Below are 18,816 nucleotides of genomic sequence, written 5' to 3'. Positions count from 1 at the left end.
TCATTTGATTTCTGCCTGTGGTCTACTCCCGTAAAATACGCGATTGTCCCGTACTTGGCAACTAAAAAACCTGTCCCGTAATGAACTGATACAGGACGCACTTCACTTTGTGTCCCGTATATTTCGGTGACCCCCCCCCCCCCCCCCCCATGACAGACTTGAGACACCCCCCCCAGAGGTCCCGGATTTGTAACTCTGGTAGGTGGCAACCCTAGTTCAGCGACGTGGTAGCTAGCTTTAAGGGCTCTCTCGTTTACTTTTGCGGTTTTTCTCATGAAAGTTGCCTGTTTCTCCGTGTGTTCACGCAGGCGAACAAAATACTCCACATTTTTCTTTTGAACTGAGGGCTGTTTCGTTTGGAGATGACGTTTAAGCTTACTTGGGACCATAGCACTGTTGGAGAGCTTTTCACCACATACCAAGCACAACGGAGTCGGTGCCGTTGCATCTCCGGTAAAAGTAAATCCAAATGAAAGATAGCTTTCATTGTATTGCCTCACGCCAGAAACTTTGCTCGACGTCACCGTCTTTGCCTCCACTCATACTAGGGCCTTCATCTGGGTCCGGATTTTGTCCATGGTCCAGTTCAGAGTCAGAATTTTTCCTCTTCAAAAACTTATCCATCACTTTCAACCGTCGTCCCGCTATCCACAATCCACACACCTGTCGCTGCATCCATGCGTCACTAATTCGCTTGTCTCCAAGCGCAAGGCAATTAGCTACCTGCTGCTGCCACCTACTGGTATGGAAGAGTACTACATGATTACTCTGCCAGGCGCTAGACTGCACATGCACACAAATGGGATCATTTCCCACGGCACACCTGACAATATCTCGCGGCACACAAACACTGGTTTACAGGAACGGGTGCTCATCAGAAAACGCTGGCAGTGTGTTTCCCGTGTCTTACTTCCGGTATAAAGTTCGCTTCAAAATTACAACAGAAATACTACCGAAAGATGCCAGTAGGTGGCAACGACGCTCTATAAATGCTTCTCTTAATGCAACAAATAAATGAAATGACTTTCATACTTACACCAACTGCTCTTAACCTATTTATTAAACAATTTAGACTTAAAGGCTTCTTTGTTGTTTCACCTTAACAGAACACTAACAATAATAATAATAATAATAATAATAATAATAATAATAATAATAATAATAATAATAATAATAATAACAATAATAATAATAATAATAATAATAATAATAATAATAATAATAATATTAAGAAATTGCCATTTACAAATCGTGCACATTTCTTTTAAACTTAAGTGTAGTTGTTTTCCATATCTATTGACGCAAATGACGTTGTTAACCTTGCAATGAACGTAGCAACACTTGTACCTAATAACACTAATGATACAACAAATACACGTCAAAATGGTTGCAGTGAAAATGGACGCTTTTAATCATATATCAGTATATAATATATAATATAATATATCATATATCATATATTATACGATTGTATAAAGCGCTTTGAGACGCCTTTGGTTGTGATTTAGCGCTGTACAAATAAAAGTTTATTATTATTATTATTATTATTATTATTATTATTATTATTATTATTATTATATATGTTTTGGCTCTTGCCAAGTAAAATTTCAGGAATTATTCTTTGTTTGTTTAGAATGTCGGACATGTATTCAGCGCTTTGTGATGAAGAGCTGGATGCCGTCATTGCAGAAATCCAACTCAGTCACCCAAACACAGGGTACAGAATGATGAGAGCATTCCTTCATGCCAGGGGATGTACGAGTGCAAAGTAAGTTTAACCGAAACAAACAAATATAATTAGCTTTATTTGTATAACGCTTTCCGTACAAAATGTAGCTAAAAGTGCTTACATGGATGATTAAAAAAAGAATGGCGGTATATTTAAAAAAAGAAAGGGGGGGTATTTAATAAATGAAATCATACCTTTTGTCAGCATTATCTGTGTTAACACGGATTTGTGCCTTTAATATTTTATGTAGTTTGTCTTTCTTTTTTTTTGTTGCTGTTGTTGTAGTTCAAAGAGTACGTGATTCCTTAAGAAGAGTGGACCCAATTGGGACTGAAGTGCGAGCCTTGGCCAATCGCACACTAAGACGGAGGCAGTATTCTGTTCCTGCACCAAATGTAATGTGGCACATAGATGGAAACCACAAATTAATACGGTATTTTTCAAAACTGTTTTTAAATACTTGAACAAATGAAACATTGAGATTTTCTACCCACTCCAAATCTTTTCATCTTTGTACCATACCTTTTTTGTGTCAAATAAGCTGTGCATGAACCTTTTTCAATTAGCTATCTGATGCCTTATATATTTTAGATTTCTCTTTCCATCTTCTCTCCCTTTTTTACCAAAAGCTGGAGATTTGTCATTCACGGTGGAATAGATGGCTTTAGCCGTTTAATTGTTTATCTGTCTGCTGCAATAAACAACCGAGCATCCACAGTGTTGGAAACAGGGGCGGTCCTAGAATTTTTTTCTTGGGGGGGCAAGCTCGGGGCACAGATGGGTGGCACACCGGAATGACATTTGTTTTGTTTTTTTTAAATGCTCTATGCCTTAGGTAATAATAAATGGTAGGCGGAGGTATGAATAATAGAACTATTTTATTTACCCAAATAATGCACAAAACAGTGTATCATCCAGCATTTAGTAATCTTATCTGACTGAGTAAAATGCTTTTTGTTTGTTTGAGTGGGTTGATCTGTGCTCCGGGAGAGTATACTGGTGTATCTAGTACTAGTAACCTAGTATTAGTTTCAGCAAGATAAACAAGTGTTTCATAGGTATCTATGTATCTTTGTTAACTTATAGAGATGGAAACCAACAACTGAGTTTAGTTATGAATGTTTTTTTTTTAAATTCATAACAGGTACAAAGTGCATACACATGAAAAATCCCTTTGTGAGAATTATATTCAAGTTACCAAAGTTTAACTTATATTACAAGTACACAGTTTATGTGTATTATTTACAAACAGGATTATGACAGAATACGCTTGTTTTGGTGTTGACTACCTGCAGAATGCTGAATTGCAGATGATGGGCCCTCAACCTCATCATTGGGAAAAGTTCCTGGGAAAAGTTGTATAAATTACTCATAATGTCAATACAAGTATAACATCAACTCAACTTTTAATACTTATTCAAATGTTATTGATTTTAAAGACACCCTGCTTCCTTTCTTGACATTGTGGACATATCCTATTCACTTCATTTAAGCGTCTTATGTTATAGGCCACTTGTCTATCCATTAGCTCATAAAACAACAACCACACTTCCATTCAGCACCAATAAAGAGCATTAAAATAGACATAAAGTAATAAAACAGAATGTAATTAGATTAAATTAATATTGCCCATTCCACAGTCCAGAACAAAGCAGAGGTGGTGTGCGACGTTGAGTGTGACTGATTCAGGATGCAGTGACTGTAGTGATGGTGAGGTGAAGCCTCATGAGGCTTGAACCACTTGAGCCAACTGGTTCGAGAAACGGTTCATTTCTCGAAGCTTCATGTGCACACGAAACCACCTACTGGCCAAATGTACAATCACAGGCAAGCTGTGTCTGAACCACGTGCGATGCATTGAATTTTTGTGTCTGTTATGTCTGTTGGGAATGACTATGAATTGCAAAAAATGAATGACCAAATAATTTCTGTACATAAATTATATTTTTTGTTTTGTTTTTTTTTCTCACTTATTTATGATTATTTTATCGGTACTGATGCCAGTGGTTATGGGGATGCTCCAAACAAATTTTGTTGTTAACTTTGTTCAACAATGACAATAAATTAATAACTTGACTTGATAACTATGTGTATGATACATTTTTTTGAATGTATTCTGTTTGTGCAATTTTTTTCTGAAAATGGCATGGGTGTAATCAGGCAGATGACAGTGAAAGTGATTGTGGGACTTGGAAAAGGGCATAGATCAGGGGTGCTCACACTTTTTCAACATGCAAGCTACTTTTAAAATGAGCAAGTCAAAAAGATCCACCTCCTATAAAACAGGAAAAGTCATTCAGAAATATATTTGTAGTCCAATGATAAAGAAAGAAAGGATTAAATGGGTCAACATGTTCCCATGTGCATTTATGCTCATCATTGCACAGAAAACTCATGGTTTAAAATTGTTTAGGTTATATCTGCCTATGTTTGATTTTATCAATAAAAGTGTGTTTACGTTAAGATGTTTTGCTGTATAGTCTTGTGTTTTCCAGCGCATAGGTTAGGGATAATTGGTGTGTGTGTGTGTGTGTGTGTGTGTGTGTGTGTGTGTGTGACGTTTTGCCAGCAGCATCTCCCAGGATCTCCGGCGCGTCTGCAGTGCGTGCGCACTTTGAAGCGCATTTTCCGAGCAAGGCATCTCCATCAGTTTACGCCAGGATTGCAAGCTCACGCGACAACCCCGGTAGTTTTGCGTGTAAAACAACAGCGAAACTCTTTTTCCTGTCCCTGTCTGGTCTTTATTTGATCTGAATAGTGCCGAAGCCGATCCGTCACATTTACGTTTCACTGTAAAGCACAGCACATATAAGAACAAAATCCAGCACATCGTACATTATGACCAAAATCAACCAGATCCACCGTGTTTTCTAATCCTGCCTGAACGATTCTACCTGCTGTAATTGACGCGGATCTCTCTCTCTCTCTCTCTCTCTCTCTCTCTCTCTCTCTCTCTCTCTCTCTCTCTCTCTCTCTCACACACACACACACACACACTCACTCTCTCTCTCCCTCTCTCTCTCCATGCGATCACCCAAACTCCCTTCGCAATTGACCAGTAGATCGCGATGGACGTAATGGGCACCCCTGGCATAGATGCTTGTGTAACATGGACATTGATGTACAGGACAGGGGGCTCCATCCTATCACCTCTCCTCTCCTCACTCTCTCCCTAAGCTCTCAAAACTATCTCCAAACTAAACGCTATCTAGTCTCTAACACTCCAAACTATAAACACTATCCAAAATCTAGTAATCCAAACTCTCTCCAAATCTCAGTTGACTGCAACTCTCCTACAATAACCCCCATTTTGAATGGAGCCTGAGGGGTCTATATAAACCGTTAAAATATGAATTGCAGATATATATATTATATATATATGTATATGTATGTATATATATATATGTGTATATATATACATATACATATATATATGTATATGTATATGTATATATATATACATATACATATATATATATATATATACACATATATATATATACATACATATACATATATATATAATATATATATCTGCAATTTATATTTTAACGGTTTATATAGACCCCTCAGGCTCCATTCAAAATGGGGGTTATTATATATATGTATGTATATATATGTATGTATATATATATATATATATATATATATATATATATATATATATATATATATATATATATATATATATATATATATACATATATATATATATATATGTATATATATATATATATATATATATATATATATATATATATATATAATAACCCCCATTTTGAATGGAGCCTGAGGGGTCTATATAAACCGTTAAAATATAAATTGCAGATAAATATATTATACACATATATACACATATGGGTCCACTTTTCTGCTGCAGCTGGCCATTTTCATTTTACACCGTCCAAATTTACAGCTCAGGGCGCTGGGACGAATTCCAAATTGTGTGCAGATACAGGCCTACACTTCAAATAATTATGAGAAAAATCCAACGTCAAGAGAGCACTTCCATTAGGAAAAAGTCAACATGAAATTCCGTCTTCTACTGACACCTGCTGGTCAAATTGAATATTTGCAAATATTGTGAAGAAGTTGTCATCTAATTCTAATCCTAAACAATATGGCCATTCGAAGTGAAGTATTAAGACAATTAATCAGGTTTGTACTGCTTGATTAAACACATTCATCCCGTTCCAGTGCACTAAAACCCACTTCCCTTCAGGACCGTGTCAGCGAAGCCAAAACTTCCTTGAGTGACGCTGTTTCCCAGCATGCAATGCGAGCTAGCGATTCACAGTACTATTTCATCACAAACATGGATGTAAAAAATAAAAAGGGACGAAAAATGAAACTTCAGGAACACCAACCAATACAATGCAATACAAGCAGAACTAAGCCAAAGTTTTATATTACGTACACCATAATACAGCCTTCTGGTGGACAAGTCATACTATTTAATCCGTGTTCTCCTATGGTACTTCCGTAGGAGGAAGCTCATCGTAGAATTCACGTGCTGGGTCACTCCACCAATCGTTGCGGCAGTCGTAACAGAAGCTTGCTGCTGGAAATAATGTTCTTGTTTTGTATGAGCATTTAAAAAAAACAACAACATAATAATAATATGAATTTTGACCATGTATGTTTTGGAGTTCATTGAAAGAGGTTAATAATAAAATAAAAATATAATGTATATATATATATATATATATATATATATATATATATATATATATATATATATATATATATAGTGTGTGTAACTTTAACTAACTTATCTATTTCTATCCATCTATCAAACTTACTATCTAGGGATCTTGATATTGTGTTGGCAGATGCATTATCACGTGTACATGTGGACTAGCTGCGAAATTCTTATTTCGGGGGAACTGAGGGTTTTCTTGTTTAGTTTTGTTTGTCGGTATGTTAATAGGGTTTGGTTCTTAAGGGAGGGGGTGTTATGACCCACGGGTGGGTCTAGGTGCCTCTATGTTTCTGTCTGTGTGTGTGTGAGAGAGTGGATGATGCCTTGCAGGTGCGGTCCTGGATGTTGGCTGCTGATTGGACGCGCCATGGCTGAGAAGGAGGAGCAGTCGAGCCAGCCTGACGGTCATCCCTCCTCCGCTCCCAAGTCCACAGTTAGTCACTTCTGAAATGGTGTTAGAGCATGCAGCCGTAGGGGTGGGCTGCCATTTTCTTTGTCCCCTCTTTTCTCCTGTTTATTAAGTATGTAGGGAGGTTAGCCTTTCTATATTTGGCTTCTCTTTCTTTCTTTAGTTAGTTCTTAAGGCGAGCTAGTTGGAGTTTGGTTTATTATTTTGGCCTGGGCCCACCCTGAAGCCTTTGCTGCCCACCGGTTAAGTTGTTTTGTTTCTTTCATTTACTGATTCATAAATGTTTTTGTTGAAAACCGCCAACTGCCGTGAGAAATTAATGAGGCTTGGGAGTGGGGGAAGGTGTCCCACATGTTGCGTCTCGGTCCCCCGAGACGGGACGTAACACGGAGTTTTCACCGTGACAGCAGGTTGAGCTCCTACCGTTTTACAAGTGACGTCGTCACGTTAGCCTGTTTCATCCCTGCTAAATTCTTTAAAGAACTACCGTTAGTAAACTTTTAAATTATAATACGCTCTACACTAATTGTAATTTCCTGCCCGTGGTTCTATATTGCAACAGTTGACGGCTCATATCAGCAGATAAGCAGCAACAATCTGGGCATTGCGGGTGATTCATAAATATGTCATTTCTTATTAATTAGCCCATAAGTGTTGTACACCAGTGTGACACCAAATGCTTGTTGCTGACAGCAGTGAAGAAATGACACTCTAGTGGTTCTGCACATTAGTATAAATAGAGTGATTCTCTATCATTACATCACAGGACGGCGGCACTCTGACAGATTCCATGAACCTGGACACTGATGATCCAGACTCCGGTCCAGATGACACAACAGGCCACAGTGGAAACGGGTCAGAGCATGGACTGGCTGCTGAAAGGATCCAGGTAGGTGGCGCTGTCATCCCAAGTTGTGTGGTGTGGAGGATCAGGGCCAAAGTTCCAGATGCTCACAGATGTGACTGTGGATTCAGGAGGAGTGTTTGAAGGCTGGACTCCCAACAGTGATTGGCTGCTGAGGACCTCTCAATCACAATCAGTTTTTTTAGTGGCTGTGAGATTGAAAGTGAGATTGCATTGTCCAGGTAGGAGGACAGCAGTCAGCCATGTTTCACCTCCAGTCAACACGCAGTGGTTCACATGAAGGTCCAAGAGGCCTACAGACCTACACTGAGTCTGGAAGTGGCAGTACAGTTGGATCATTGTCTTTGTTGTGTTGTTTGGTCATTGTGATCCAATGTAATGTGAGAGAAGGACGAGTGCAGTTATATTGGAGTGAGTTATTTAGAGTGTAATAGAAGTTATAATGCAGAGTCTGTTTTTATGAAATGTTCTATCACCTGGCATCCATCCATCCATCCATCCATCCATCCATCCATCCATCCATCCATCTTCTACTGCCGTATCTGGAGTCAGGTCTCGGGGGCAGCAGCCTCAGCAGAGACCCCCAGACTTCCCTGGACCCAGTCACCTCCTCCAGCTCCTCCAGTGGGACCCCAAGGCTTCCCAGTCCAGCCCAGAGACCTGGTCCCTCCAGCAGGGTCTCCTCCTGGTGGGACATGCCTGGAACACCTCCCCAGGGAGGCGTCCCAAACAAGACCCCGAGATGCTGGAACTCCTCCCTCTGAGGCAGGGCCTCCCCACCGACCCAGAGAGGGCAAACCACCTCATATCCAGCATTGATTTATCTGTTGGTGATTAATTATAATGTATCATTTATTTTATTTAAATTATATTTGAACTGAATTGGATTTGTTTGTAAAAGTGAGATTTATTTTCATTGATTCATGTGGTTTATGTTGAGACCTAGTGGAGAAGTGGGTATGGCCTACAGAAGGTTTGAGTACACAAGTTATTCAGATATGGAGAATCCCCATGGCAGGACTTCAGGAGATATATAATCAAAGTGTTAAAGCAGCAGAAATGAAACGTCAGTTGAGGTCAAGGTCACACAGGTTGTGATGGCTTTTATTGTCAGAATATTGAATAATTGAAATATAATGTTTGAGCTTGTAACAAAGTTAGGATGATATAACATAATCACATAAAATAAATGATCTGGTTTCCTTCTGATTCATTGACGTCCTTCTGAAATCTCCACACAAACTTCTGGCAAGCATCAAAACCATGAATTATTTTGAGGGAAACTTCTTTTGTCTTACTTATAATTCAATTATGATTTGAGTTCCCATCACAGGTGTTGTGAATCACTTTATCTTTTCCACATGATTTCCTCATTTAAGATCATGAAGCAGAAATAAAGTCTCTTGAAAAGTATTTTTCACCTCCAAAATGAAGATGTTATAGAAGTCTGAAGTGAGAGCAGAGCAGTGTGTTGCTGATGTGTGGAACCTTCATGCTGAGATGTTCCAGCCGTGGATGATGAGAGCAGAAGCAGTGGTTGTGTTGCTGCTGCCTTCACTGAGCAGCTGCTCCAAGTCCTGCTTCTTCCACTGAGGATTCAGCTCCACCAGTGGCTTCTGGGACGTCTCTCCCAGTAACCACAGCAGCTTGTAGGGAGAAGCAGTCCGCCAGCCACCAGGCTGCACTGGGGTCAAAGGTCGTGACACACCCACACAGTGTTGGTGCGTGCAGCTTGCTGTTTGGCTCCACTGGTTGTAGTTCTGTCAGCCACCAGTAGATGGCGCTCTCCTCTTCACTCTCCTCATCCTCACCACCACCTGCAAAGATAAGAAGAGACAGCAGGAGTCAGGACTCACGGTCCTTGAACGCATCTTCACAGAGACGTTGACTGTTGATGAAGATGATGGAGTGACTGGTGAGAAGAAGCAGACTCTCAGTCACATGTCAAGTGTGGAACATCAGAAGGTCATGTGACCATGGAGTGTTGGACTGATACTGAGGCCTGATGAAGATGAACTGATCAATAATTGAGTGGTGAACTGAGAGAAGAAGCAGTTTGGCAGCAGATGTTGGATGAATGAGGAGCAGCTGGACGTCACCATCCTCCTCTCACACTGTGACTGGGAACACTGGACCTCTGCTGTGGGATCAACTGGCTTTGGTGCTGGAACCATCATCCAATGGTTCCAAACCAGTACTGACCTCACACTCTGCAGTTGATGGTCACTGCTGTAGACAAGATCCATCAGTGGCTCCTTCACTGATGACTCCTTCAGGGGGTTCATATTCAGGTCCAGCTCTCTGAGGTGGGAGGGGTTGGACTTCAGAGCTGAGAGCAGCCAATCACAGCTGAGCTCTGACAAACTGCAGTCAATCAACCTGAATAGAGAATAAATGATGGAGAGTTTATAATGATGGAGCGTTTTTCCAGGGTGTCATCACTCTGAAAATCAAAATGAAACGTCGACTTCAGAATCTGACACTACAGAAAATGTCACCTTGAAATTAAATCCTCAGTCCAAAACTAATGTGTGTTCAAATGATGTTTGGTCACATGACCACTGATGACCTGTTTTTCCTTTTCCTTTTTCTTTTCTTTTTTTTTTTTTTTACTTCAAACATGAACAGAATGAAGTTTTCATATTCTGGATGTCATTTTGAGATGAATCAACCTTCAGTTCAACGTTTATTCAACATGTGTGATGAACTGTGTTTGGTGCTGAAACCCTCATCCACTGGTTCCAAACCAGTACTGACCTCAGAGTTTACAGTTTACAGTCTGGACTCTGCAGAAAAGCACTCAGCTCCTTCACTGATGAATCCTGCAGCTGGTTCCAACTCAGGTGCAGCTCTCTGAGGTGGGAGGGGTTGGACTTCAGAGCTGAGAGCAGCCAATCACAGCCGAGCTTTGACAACCTGCAATACTCCAACCTGAATAGAGAATAAATGATGGAGAGTTTATAATGATGGATGAGTTTTTCCAGGGTGTCATCACTCTGAAAATCAAAGTGAAATCGACTTCAGAATCTGACACTACAGAATAAAATGGGAGAGGGAGGGCGAGCGAATGAGTGCTGCACTGTGGAGTCCATTACTGGCTCTTGATGATGTTGCTGTCTGGGCCCCCTTGCACCAAAGTAGGATTGCGTCATCCAAGATGAGTCACTAAGCCTTCAGCGTTCAACCAATCCACAACACGTGTGTCCAGGCTTCATAGGTCGCACTAAAAGCCATCCAGGATGAGAAGACACGGATCCATCAAGCCAGGTGAAAGCTATCCTGGATCAGTGCGCAATGCTCGCGGCTTCCTTCCATAGACCCCCGTTATGGAGCTGGGATTGACGGATTGGCCATCTTTGACCTCCTCAGAAGCCTCCATGAGGATTTGCGCCTGGGACGGGGATTCAGACTCTCTACCGTCCAGTGTCACAACAACAACCTCATGTTACTCTTTGATGTGTCTTCATGTTTCTATAATAATAATAATAACAATAAACTTTATTTATATAGCACTGCTCATACACAACATGTGCAACCCACAGTGCTTAACAAAATAAAACAAAACAAAACAAAGAAAGGTAATAATAATGATAAGAAGAACAACAATCATAATAATAACAATGAGAAAAAATAAAAAGCTCCACTGCCCCTCCCCCCACCCCATACGGACCCACCCCTCCCCACCAACGCACACAGACAAACGCCCACCCCCATATTCACACAGACATTAGATAACACGGCTTGGCACTGAAGAATCTGTTGAGGAAAGGCCACTATGGGGAGCCGTCCACACAAGGGGGCACCATGGCCTGCAGCGCCCCTATGGGCAGACCAGGCGTAGCTCCCACCGTGAAGGGCCCCCCATGAGGAAACACTGGCACTAAAAGTATAAAAGGGAGAATAATCATAATGAGAAATAAACCAAATACATAAGAATAAAGTGTGAAACAGTGGCATAAAAATGGGTAACCATTATAAAAGTATAAAAATCAATTGAAGGTAATAAAAGGCATAAAAATAGTAAAACGGCATAAAATTAGTGGAGTAAGAGAGAGAAGAGTAAAAGAAGTCAGTTAAACGGCAGGTTAAAAAGGTACATCTTGAGCCTCCCCTTAAAAATATCAACAGTCTCTGCGGTCCTGAGGCTCTCTGGCAGGCTGTTCCACCGAGTAGGGCCGTAATGGCTGAAAACAGCCTCACCATGGGTTTTTTTTTGACTCGGGGAACAGTTAACAGGCCAGTGCCAGAAGACCTAGGATATGATGAAAGCAGGTCAGTTAGATAAGATGGGCCAAGACCGTTGAGACATTTAAAAACTAATAAGAGAACCTTAAAATCAATCCTGAAGCGGACGGGGAGCCAAAGCAGTGACTTTAAAAGCGGTGTAATGTGTTCCCTTCCTCTGGTCCTAATCAGCACACGTGCGACTGAGTTTTGTAGTATTTGTAGACTGTAAACACTCTTTTTGGGAAGACCAGAGAGCAGGGCATTGCAATAATCTAGTCTACAAGAAATAAAAGCATGCATTAGCACCTCCGTGTTGGCCTGAGAGAGGAACGGGCGGATTCTGGCTATTTTCTTTAGATGATAAAAACCTATCTTTGTAATATTTTTTATATGTGGAACAAAGGTGAGCTCAGAATCAAAAACAACGCCCAGATTCTTTACAAATTGCGAGGGTTTAAAATCCCAACGTTTTGGTAAAAGTTCCTCTCTCCGGCCTTCAGGACCAATAACTAAAACCTCAGTTTTGTCCTGGTTAAGCTGTAGGAAATTCTCTGCCATCCATGATTTGATATCTAAAATACAGTTTAAAAGGGCATCAATTGGCGCTGTGTCATCAGGAGACACGGCAATGTACATTTGTGTATCATCAGCATAGCTGTGGAAGCTGATGCCGTGTTTCCTTACGACGTCCCCCAAGGGAAGCATGTACAGATTAAAAAGAACCGGACCTAAAATTGACCCTTGGGGCACCCCACATCTAATTTCATGCATTCTGGAGGAGCACGTATCCATACTTACAAAGAAACATCGATCTGTGAGATAAGAACGAAACCAGTTAAAAACAGTACCTGACAGGCCCACCAGGTTTCTGAGTCTATTTAATAAAATATGGTGATCTACTGTATCAAAAGCAGCGCTTTGATCCAGTAGCACCAAGACTGTCAGCTTCTGAGAGTCTGCGTTACACCTGAAATCATTGACGATCTTTAAAAGGGCTGTCTCAGGACTGTGGTTCTTTCTAAAACCAGATTGATAATTCTCTAAAATATTGTTTGTATTTAAAAAGTAATTTACTTGGTTAAAAAACAGTTTTTCTAAAATCTTACTTAAAAATGGTAAGTTGGATACAGGTCGGTAGTTATTAAAAATGTTTGGATCCAAGTTGCTCCTCTTCAAAAGGGGCCTCACCACCGCCGTTCTAGAGGCAGCAGGGAAAACACCCGTCTGAAGAGAGCAATTGACAATATATAAAATCTGCTCCTCAAAGAACCCATAAAGTGACTTTAAGAGTGACGTGGGAATTGGGTCTAAAAGGCAGGCTGTGGGCTTTACTTGGGAGAAAACTCGACCAAGTGTCCTTGCATCAACTAGAGCAAAACTCTCCAGTGTTTCCTCAGATAAAAGTGGTTGTCCAGATGTGTAGAAAAATTGATTTTGATTAATTAAAATACTGGACCTAATGACATCAATTTTATTTACAAAGTGGTCTGCAAAATCCTCACAGAGGGCATCTGTTGGTGTCTGTACGTCCTGATTAAAATTTGTATTGGTTAAAAGATTGAAGGTAGAGAAAAGAAATCAAGGGTTTTTGCTATTGTTTGTGATGAGGTTGGAGAAATGGGTTATTCTTGCCTGTTTGACAGTTTTATTGTAAGATTTGAGTAGATGACGAAATGTTTCATAATGGACAGTGTTACGAGAGTTAACCACTAGATGGCAGCCAAGTTCCATGCAATATGCAGAGACATCTAGTGCGAGTTGATGACGTTGGCTTCCGGGTGTTTTACCTGATGAGCACTGTTCTAACCATAGATATATACAGAAGGCGAGATGTCTTATCCGCGCTGCTGGCCAATGGAATCGAACGTCCGCACTGGCGGCCATCTTGCCACAGTCACCTCGCTCCGCCCCTCTCACTCATAACTATGTATTCTTATTGTGCATGTTCTTTTAAATAGCCCTAAATTGCTCTATTTTCAACCGAATTTCGAGCGGTTTGGTTTGTTACAAAGGTTATAAGCATAGTTATGATACTGCATACTTATTAATGATTTATAACCATCGGCTTTCATGTGAAAATAGCAAAAACACGCACACACCCATATTTAATAAAAACATATACGCTAAACGCTAAACTAAACAAACCAGCACTAAATCGTAACATTAATCAAACAGCTCCAACAATATCTTACAGATGAAATGTGATCCTACAAGCTTTTGTTTGTGGACAGCTACGATTGCTGCAACCATAAGCGGCACAGAAGTTTGGCATTTTTTCAGTCACCGATTTCCTGTAGAAACCATAATGCATGATGCTGTAGCAAAGCAATCCAATTGTAAATCATTTGCGAATTAAGTTAAATGATATAGAAAAAAAGCTATTCTGTCTCTCCATATGTCAAATTGCTTGTTTTATTTACACCTACCAATCCTAATCCCTTTTATCACAACAAGAAAAAAGACGGCCTGTAATCTCAGGTTGTCACCGTTCGACTCTGAATCAAACAGGTGGGGGATGAGATATCAGCAGCTCTAGTTCATTGATCACCGTGTCTCTGCTGCATGAACTGATGAGACTGCGTTCATGCAGCAGCAACGTTATAGGAAACGCACCTCAGCGATTAACTACAACCGACACCACAAATATTGTATGTGAACAAAATACTAGTTTGTCCTGAAATAGCTGTTGGCTAAACTTAACTTAAGAAATGAAAATCTTAGTGGTCTCAGTCGTATTAACTTGTGCAAATAGGCTGCCATAGCACCATTGTGTTTTTTTTCTAATAGAAAGCAGCACTCTCAACATGTTCAACCATCCAGAATTATTGCTACGTTATGAACGTTTGTAAGAAAGCAAACCGTGTGCAAAGCCGTCAAGTTTTCAGCGAGATCAGAGTGTTAATGTTTGTTCAGGTCACTCACGTTCCCTCACATTCACTACATCAGACCGTGACTGCCTGACTGTGGAAAGATGGCGGCCAGTGCGGACGTTGGATTCTGCGCCGTGAGACATCTAGCCTTCTGTATATATCTATGGTTATAACTAGCGGCCATACAATAAAAGTAGCGTATCTACAAAGATTGCCTGACTGTATAAAAGAAAGAACGAAACATGGTGTCAGAAGCGGAAACTTAACGCCGCAGCTGAAGACAGAACAACAAGGCGCTATAAAGGCTGGACGTTTTTTCAATGGAGCTAAACTGCTAAGCTAATACCTGACGAACCATGGCTTTTTCGATTCCTGTACCAGACGCAATGGACATGAAGGGCGACGTATATAACAACTGGACATTCTTTAGAGCACAATGGGAAAACTATGCGATAACAACGGAACTGGACAAAAAAGAAGCAAAAGTAAGAGTAGCCACCCTGCTTACAGTAATGGGCAAAGAATGTCACATAATACAAAGACATCTTCACATGTCAGCGGAGGACAGAGACAATCCACAGAAGAATCTGGATGCACTACAAAAACACTTTGAACCTTCCAGAAATGTAATCTACGAGTGCTACGTATTTAACACTGCACAGCAGAGTCAACATGAGTCAACAGAGTAATATGTTGCAAACCTGAGAAAGCTAGCAGACAAATGTGAATTTGGTCCCCTGCGAGATGAATTGATCCGTGACAGATTAGTGCTTGTGACTAAAAATGCAAGTAATAATAATAATAATAAACTTTTATTTGTACAGCGCTAAATCACAGCCAAAGGCGTCTCAAAGCGCTTTATACAATCAGAGAGAACCAACCGGGCCCCCGGAGCAAGCAAGATGCGACAGTGGCTGGGAAAAACTCCCCTGTGGGAAGAAACCTAGGGCAGAACCAGACTCCAGAGGGCGATCATCTGCCTATGAGTAGTTGGGGTGAAGTAGAAAGATAGAGGAGAGACAGAGAAAGAGAGAAAGGAGCAGAGTGAGCCAGGGTGGCAGACAGGACAGAGTGAAAAACAGATACACCAACCAGGCAAAACGGATATAAACACAAAGAATAGGAACTAATTCAAGGCTGCTGTCCATGTGGAGTGTAAGTGTCCATGCTTTGGAAGGCAAGAGCCTAGCTCGATGGACAATCTGCCGATAGGACTAGTCCAGGTCTTAAGCGTGGCGGTGGGATGAAGCGATGACAGCAAGACCCCCAGGACAGCACAATCCAGCTCCTGGCGCAGTGGTCATCACCTGCCGGGGACACAGAGACTGCGGCAGTATCATGCATATCGAGCATACTGTACAAAGCATAATGAGAGCTTGGACAGAGTGGATAGAGTAAAAGATTGGATAGAGTAAAAGATTGATTGGGTGAGGAGAGTGATAAAGGTTCCGCCTGCACAGAGCAACGATCCCTGTAACGGGAGCGAAAGATCTCCCTCCACGGCGTAAGCCTACAGCAGCTTAACTGACAGTGGATGGAGTCTAACTATAAGCTTTAAGAAAAAGGAAAGTCTTAAGTCTACTCCTAAATAAACTAACTGTGTCTGCCCCCCTCACCGAGGCTGGAAGATGGTTCCAAAATAGAGGTGCCAGGAAACTGAAACACCTACCTCCTGATCTAACTCTAGAAATTTTTGGGATAACTAAAAGACCTGAATCCTCAGAGCGAAGGGCTCTTGGAGGATGATAAAGTTCAATGAGTTCCCTAATATAAGAAGGAGCCTGAGAATGAAGAGCTTTGTAAGTTAAAACTAGAATCTTAAATTCAATTCTAAATTTGACAGGCAGCCAATGCAAGGAAGCTAAAATTGGAGTAATATGCTGCCTCCTTCTAGTTCCGGTTAACAATCGTGCCGCGGAGTTTTGGATTAACTGTAATGTCCTAAGGGATGAATTTGGGCATCCTGCTAGTACCGAGTTACAGTAATCTAGCCTAGACGTAACAAAAGCATGGATTATTTTTTCCGCATCTTTGAAGGACAAAAAACTTCGAATTTTGGCAATGTTTCTTAAGTGGAAGAAAGCTGACCTCCCTACATTCTGTATATGAGAATTAAAGGTCAGGTCCTGATCAAATGTGACTCCTAGGTTCCGCACGGTAGAACTGGGTGTAGTACCAAATAGACCACTTTGTCCATCAAAAACTCTGTCCCTACTCTCTCGCGATCCAAATATAATGACCTCAGTTTTGTCGGAATTAAGCAACAGGAAATTCTGTGTCATCCAAGTTCTGACATCACGAAGACAAGATTCCAATTTGGCCAACTGATGAGCCTCGTTTGCCTTAAAAGAAAAGTACAACTGTGTGTCATCTGCGTAAGAATGGAAACTGATGCTATGCTTTCTGATGATGTCACCAAGAGGTGACATGTAGATGTTGAAGAGGAGTGGCCCAAGTACAGATCCTTGCGGGACACCATGACTAACCCTCCTACGTTCTGACGAATGATTATGAACATGAACAAACTGAAAACGGTCAGACAAGTAAGATCCAAACCAGTCCAAGGCGCGATCCTTGATGCCGATAGTATCTTCTAATCTCCTAAGAAGAATGCTGTGGTCAACTGTATCAAATGCTGCACTGAGATCTAGGAGGACCAGAACAGAGAGAAGACCTTTGTCAGATGCACACAAGAGGTCATTACTTACCTTAAGCAATGCAGTTTCAGTGCTGTGACCAACTCTGAAGCCAGACTGAAAAGCCTCAAGTAGATTGTTGTCGTTCAAGAAGTCCACAAGCTGCCTAGCAACAACTTTTTCTAAGATCTTGGAGAGAAACGGAAGGTTCGAGATTGGCCTATAATTTGAAAGCACACTCGAGTCCAAATTGGGTTTTTTGATCAGAGGCTTGATTACAGCCACCTTGAAAGCATGAGGGACAAAACCTGTTGATAGAGAGTGATTAATAATTCTAAGAATGACACAATGAAGCAATGGGGAAACCTCCTTGAGAAGCCTGGTTGGAATTGGGTCCAGAAGACTGGTGGTCGACTTAGCAGAGGAGACAAGAGAATCAAGTTCCGAGAGTCCAACTTGCTGAAAACTCCCGAAATACACACTGGGGTTGCCATGTTGAGAAAGATCTGCCATGTGACCTGTGGAAGACAAAGAAGACAAAGAAGACGAGGAATTCCCAATCTCAGTTCTGATACCTTCTACTTTTTGCTGGAAGAAGTTCAGGAAATCGTTGCTTGACAGGCCAGTAGGGACGCATGGCTCAACACACTGATGGCTCCTCGTCAGCTTAGCAACTGTACTAAATAAAAACTTTGGGTTGTTCTTGTTAGAGTCAATAAGAGCAGAAAAGTAGGAAGTTCTACTGATACGCAGGGCCTTTTTATAGGACCTAAAGCAATCCTGCCAAGTCTTGAAGGATGAAGCTGTTTTTGACGAACGCCAAGTTCTCTCAAGCCTTCGCAAATTTTGTTTTAATTTGCGAGTAGAGGAAGTAAACCAAGGGGCTGATCGATCCTGCCTTTTCATACTTACCTTATAAGGGGCAAGATCATCCAATGTTGATTTCAGAATACAAGAAAAGCGATCTGTCAAGGAGTCCAGATCAAGATCAGTCAAGTGGGTGGGGGGAGAGGCCGGAAGCATGTCAAGAGGTACAAGGGCATCAAGCAGATCAGGAAGCCTCTCCTTAAATTCAGCAACAACAGAGTCCGAAATGTTTCTACTCATTATAGACCTTGCTTGGGGAATGTGATCCGCTACAATAAAGCCGAAAGTGATCAGAAAGTGGTCAGACAAAACGTTGTTTCGGGGAAAGATTGTCAGCTGCTCTACACCAAGTCCAAAAGTGAGCACAAGATCCAAAGTATGACTATGCTTATGAGTGGGTACATTCACAACTTGAAGGAAGCCTAAGGAGTCGAGGATAGATTTGAAATGAGAACTCAGACTGTCACTCTCAATGTCGACATGAATATTAAAATCTCCAATCACTATGATC

At 41.1% G+C, this 18,816-nt stretch overlaps 1 long non-coding RNA gene across 1 annotated transcript in view; it reads left to right on the top strand.

The window, feature by feature from the left end:
• LOC142891214 (uncharacterized) overlaps positions 1–18,390 on the top strand; it is a 125,325-nt gene extending 106,935 nt beyond the window's left edge. The window contains exon 3 of the long non-coding RNA XR_012927206.1: positions 17,223–18,390. This is a non-coding gene — a long non-coding RNA (uncharacterized LOC142891214). The remainder of the gene's footprint in view (positions 1–17,222) is intronic.
• Positions 18,391–18,816: the final 426 nt, after the last annotated feature.

Source organism: Nelusetta ayraudi, unplaced genomic scaffold (assembly GCF_046127955.1).
Source record: "Nelusetta ayraudi isolate G7.1 ecotype Tasmania unplaced genomic scaffold, CSIRO-AGI_Nayr_v1 ptg000029l, whole genome shotgun sequence".
NCBI classification, from domain to species: Eukaryota; Metazoa; Chordata; class Actinopteri; order Tetraodontiformes; family Monacanthidae; genus Nelusetta; species Nelusetta ayraudi.
This window is presented reverse-complemented; position numbering and strand designations above follow the sequence as displayed.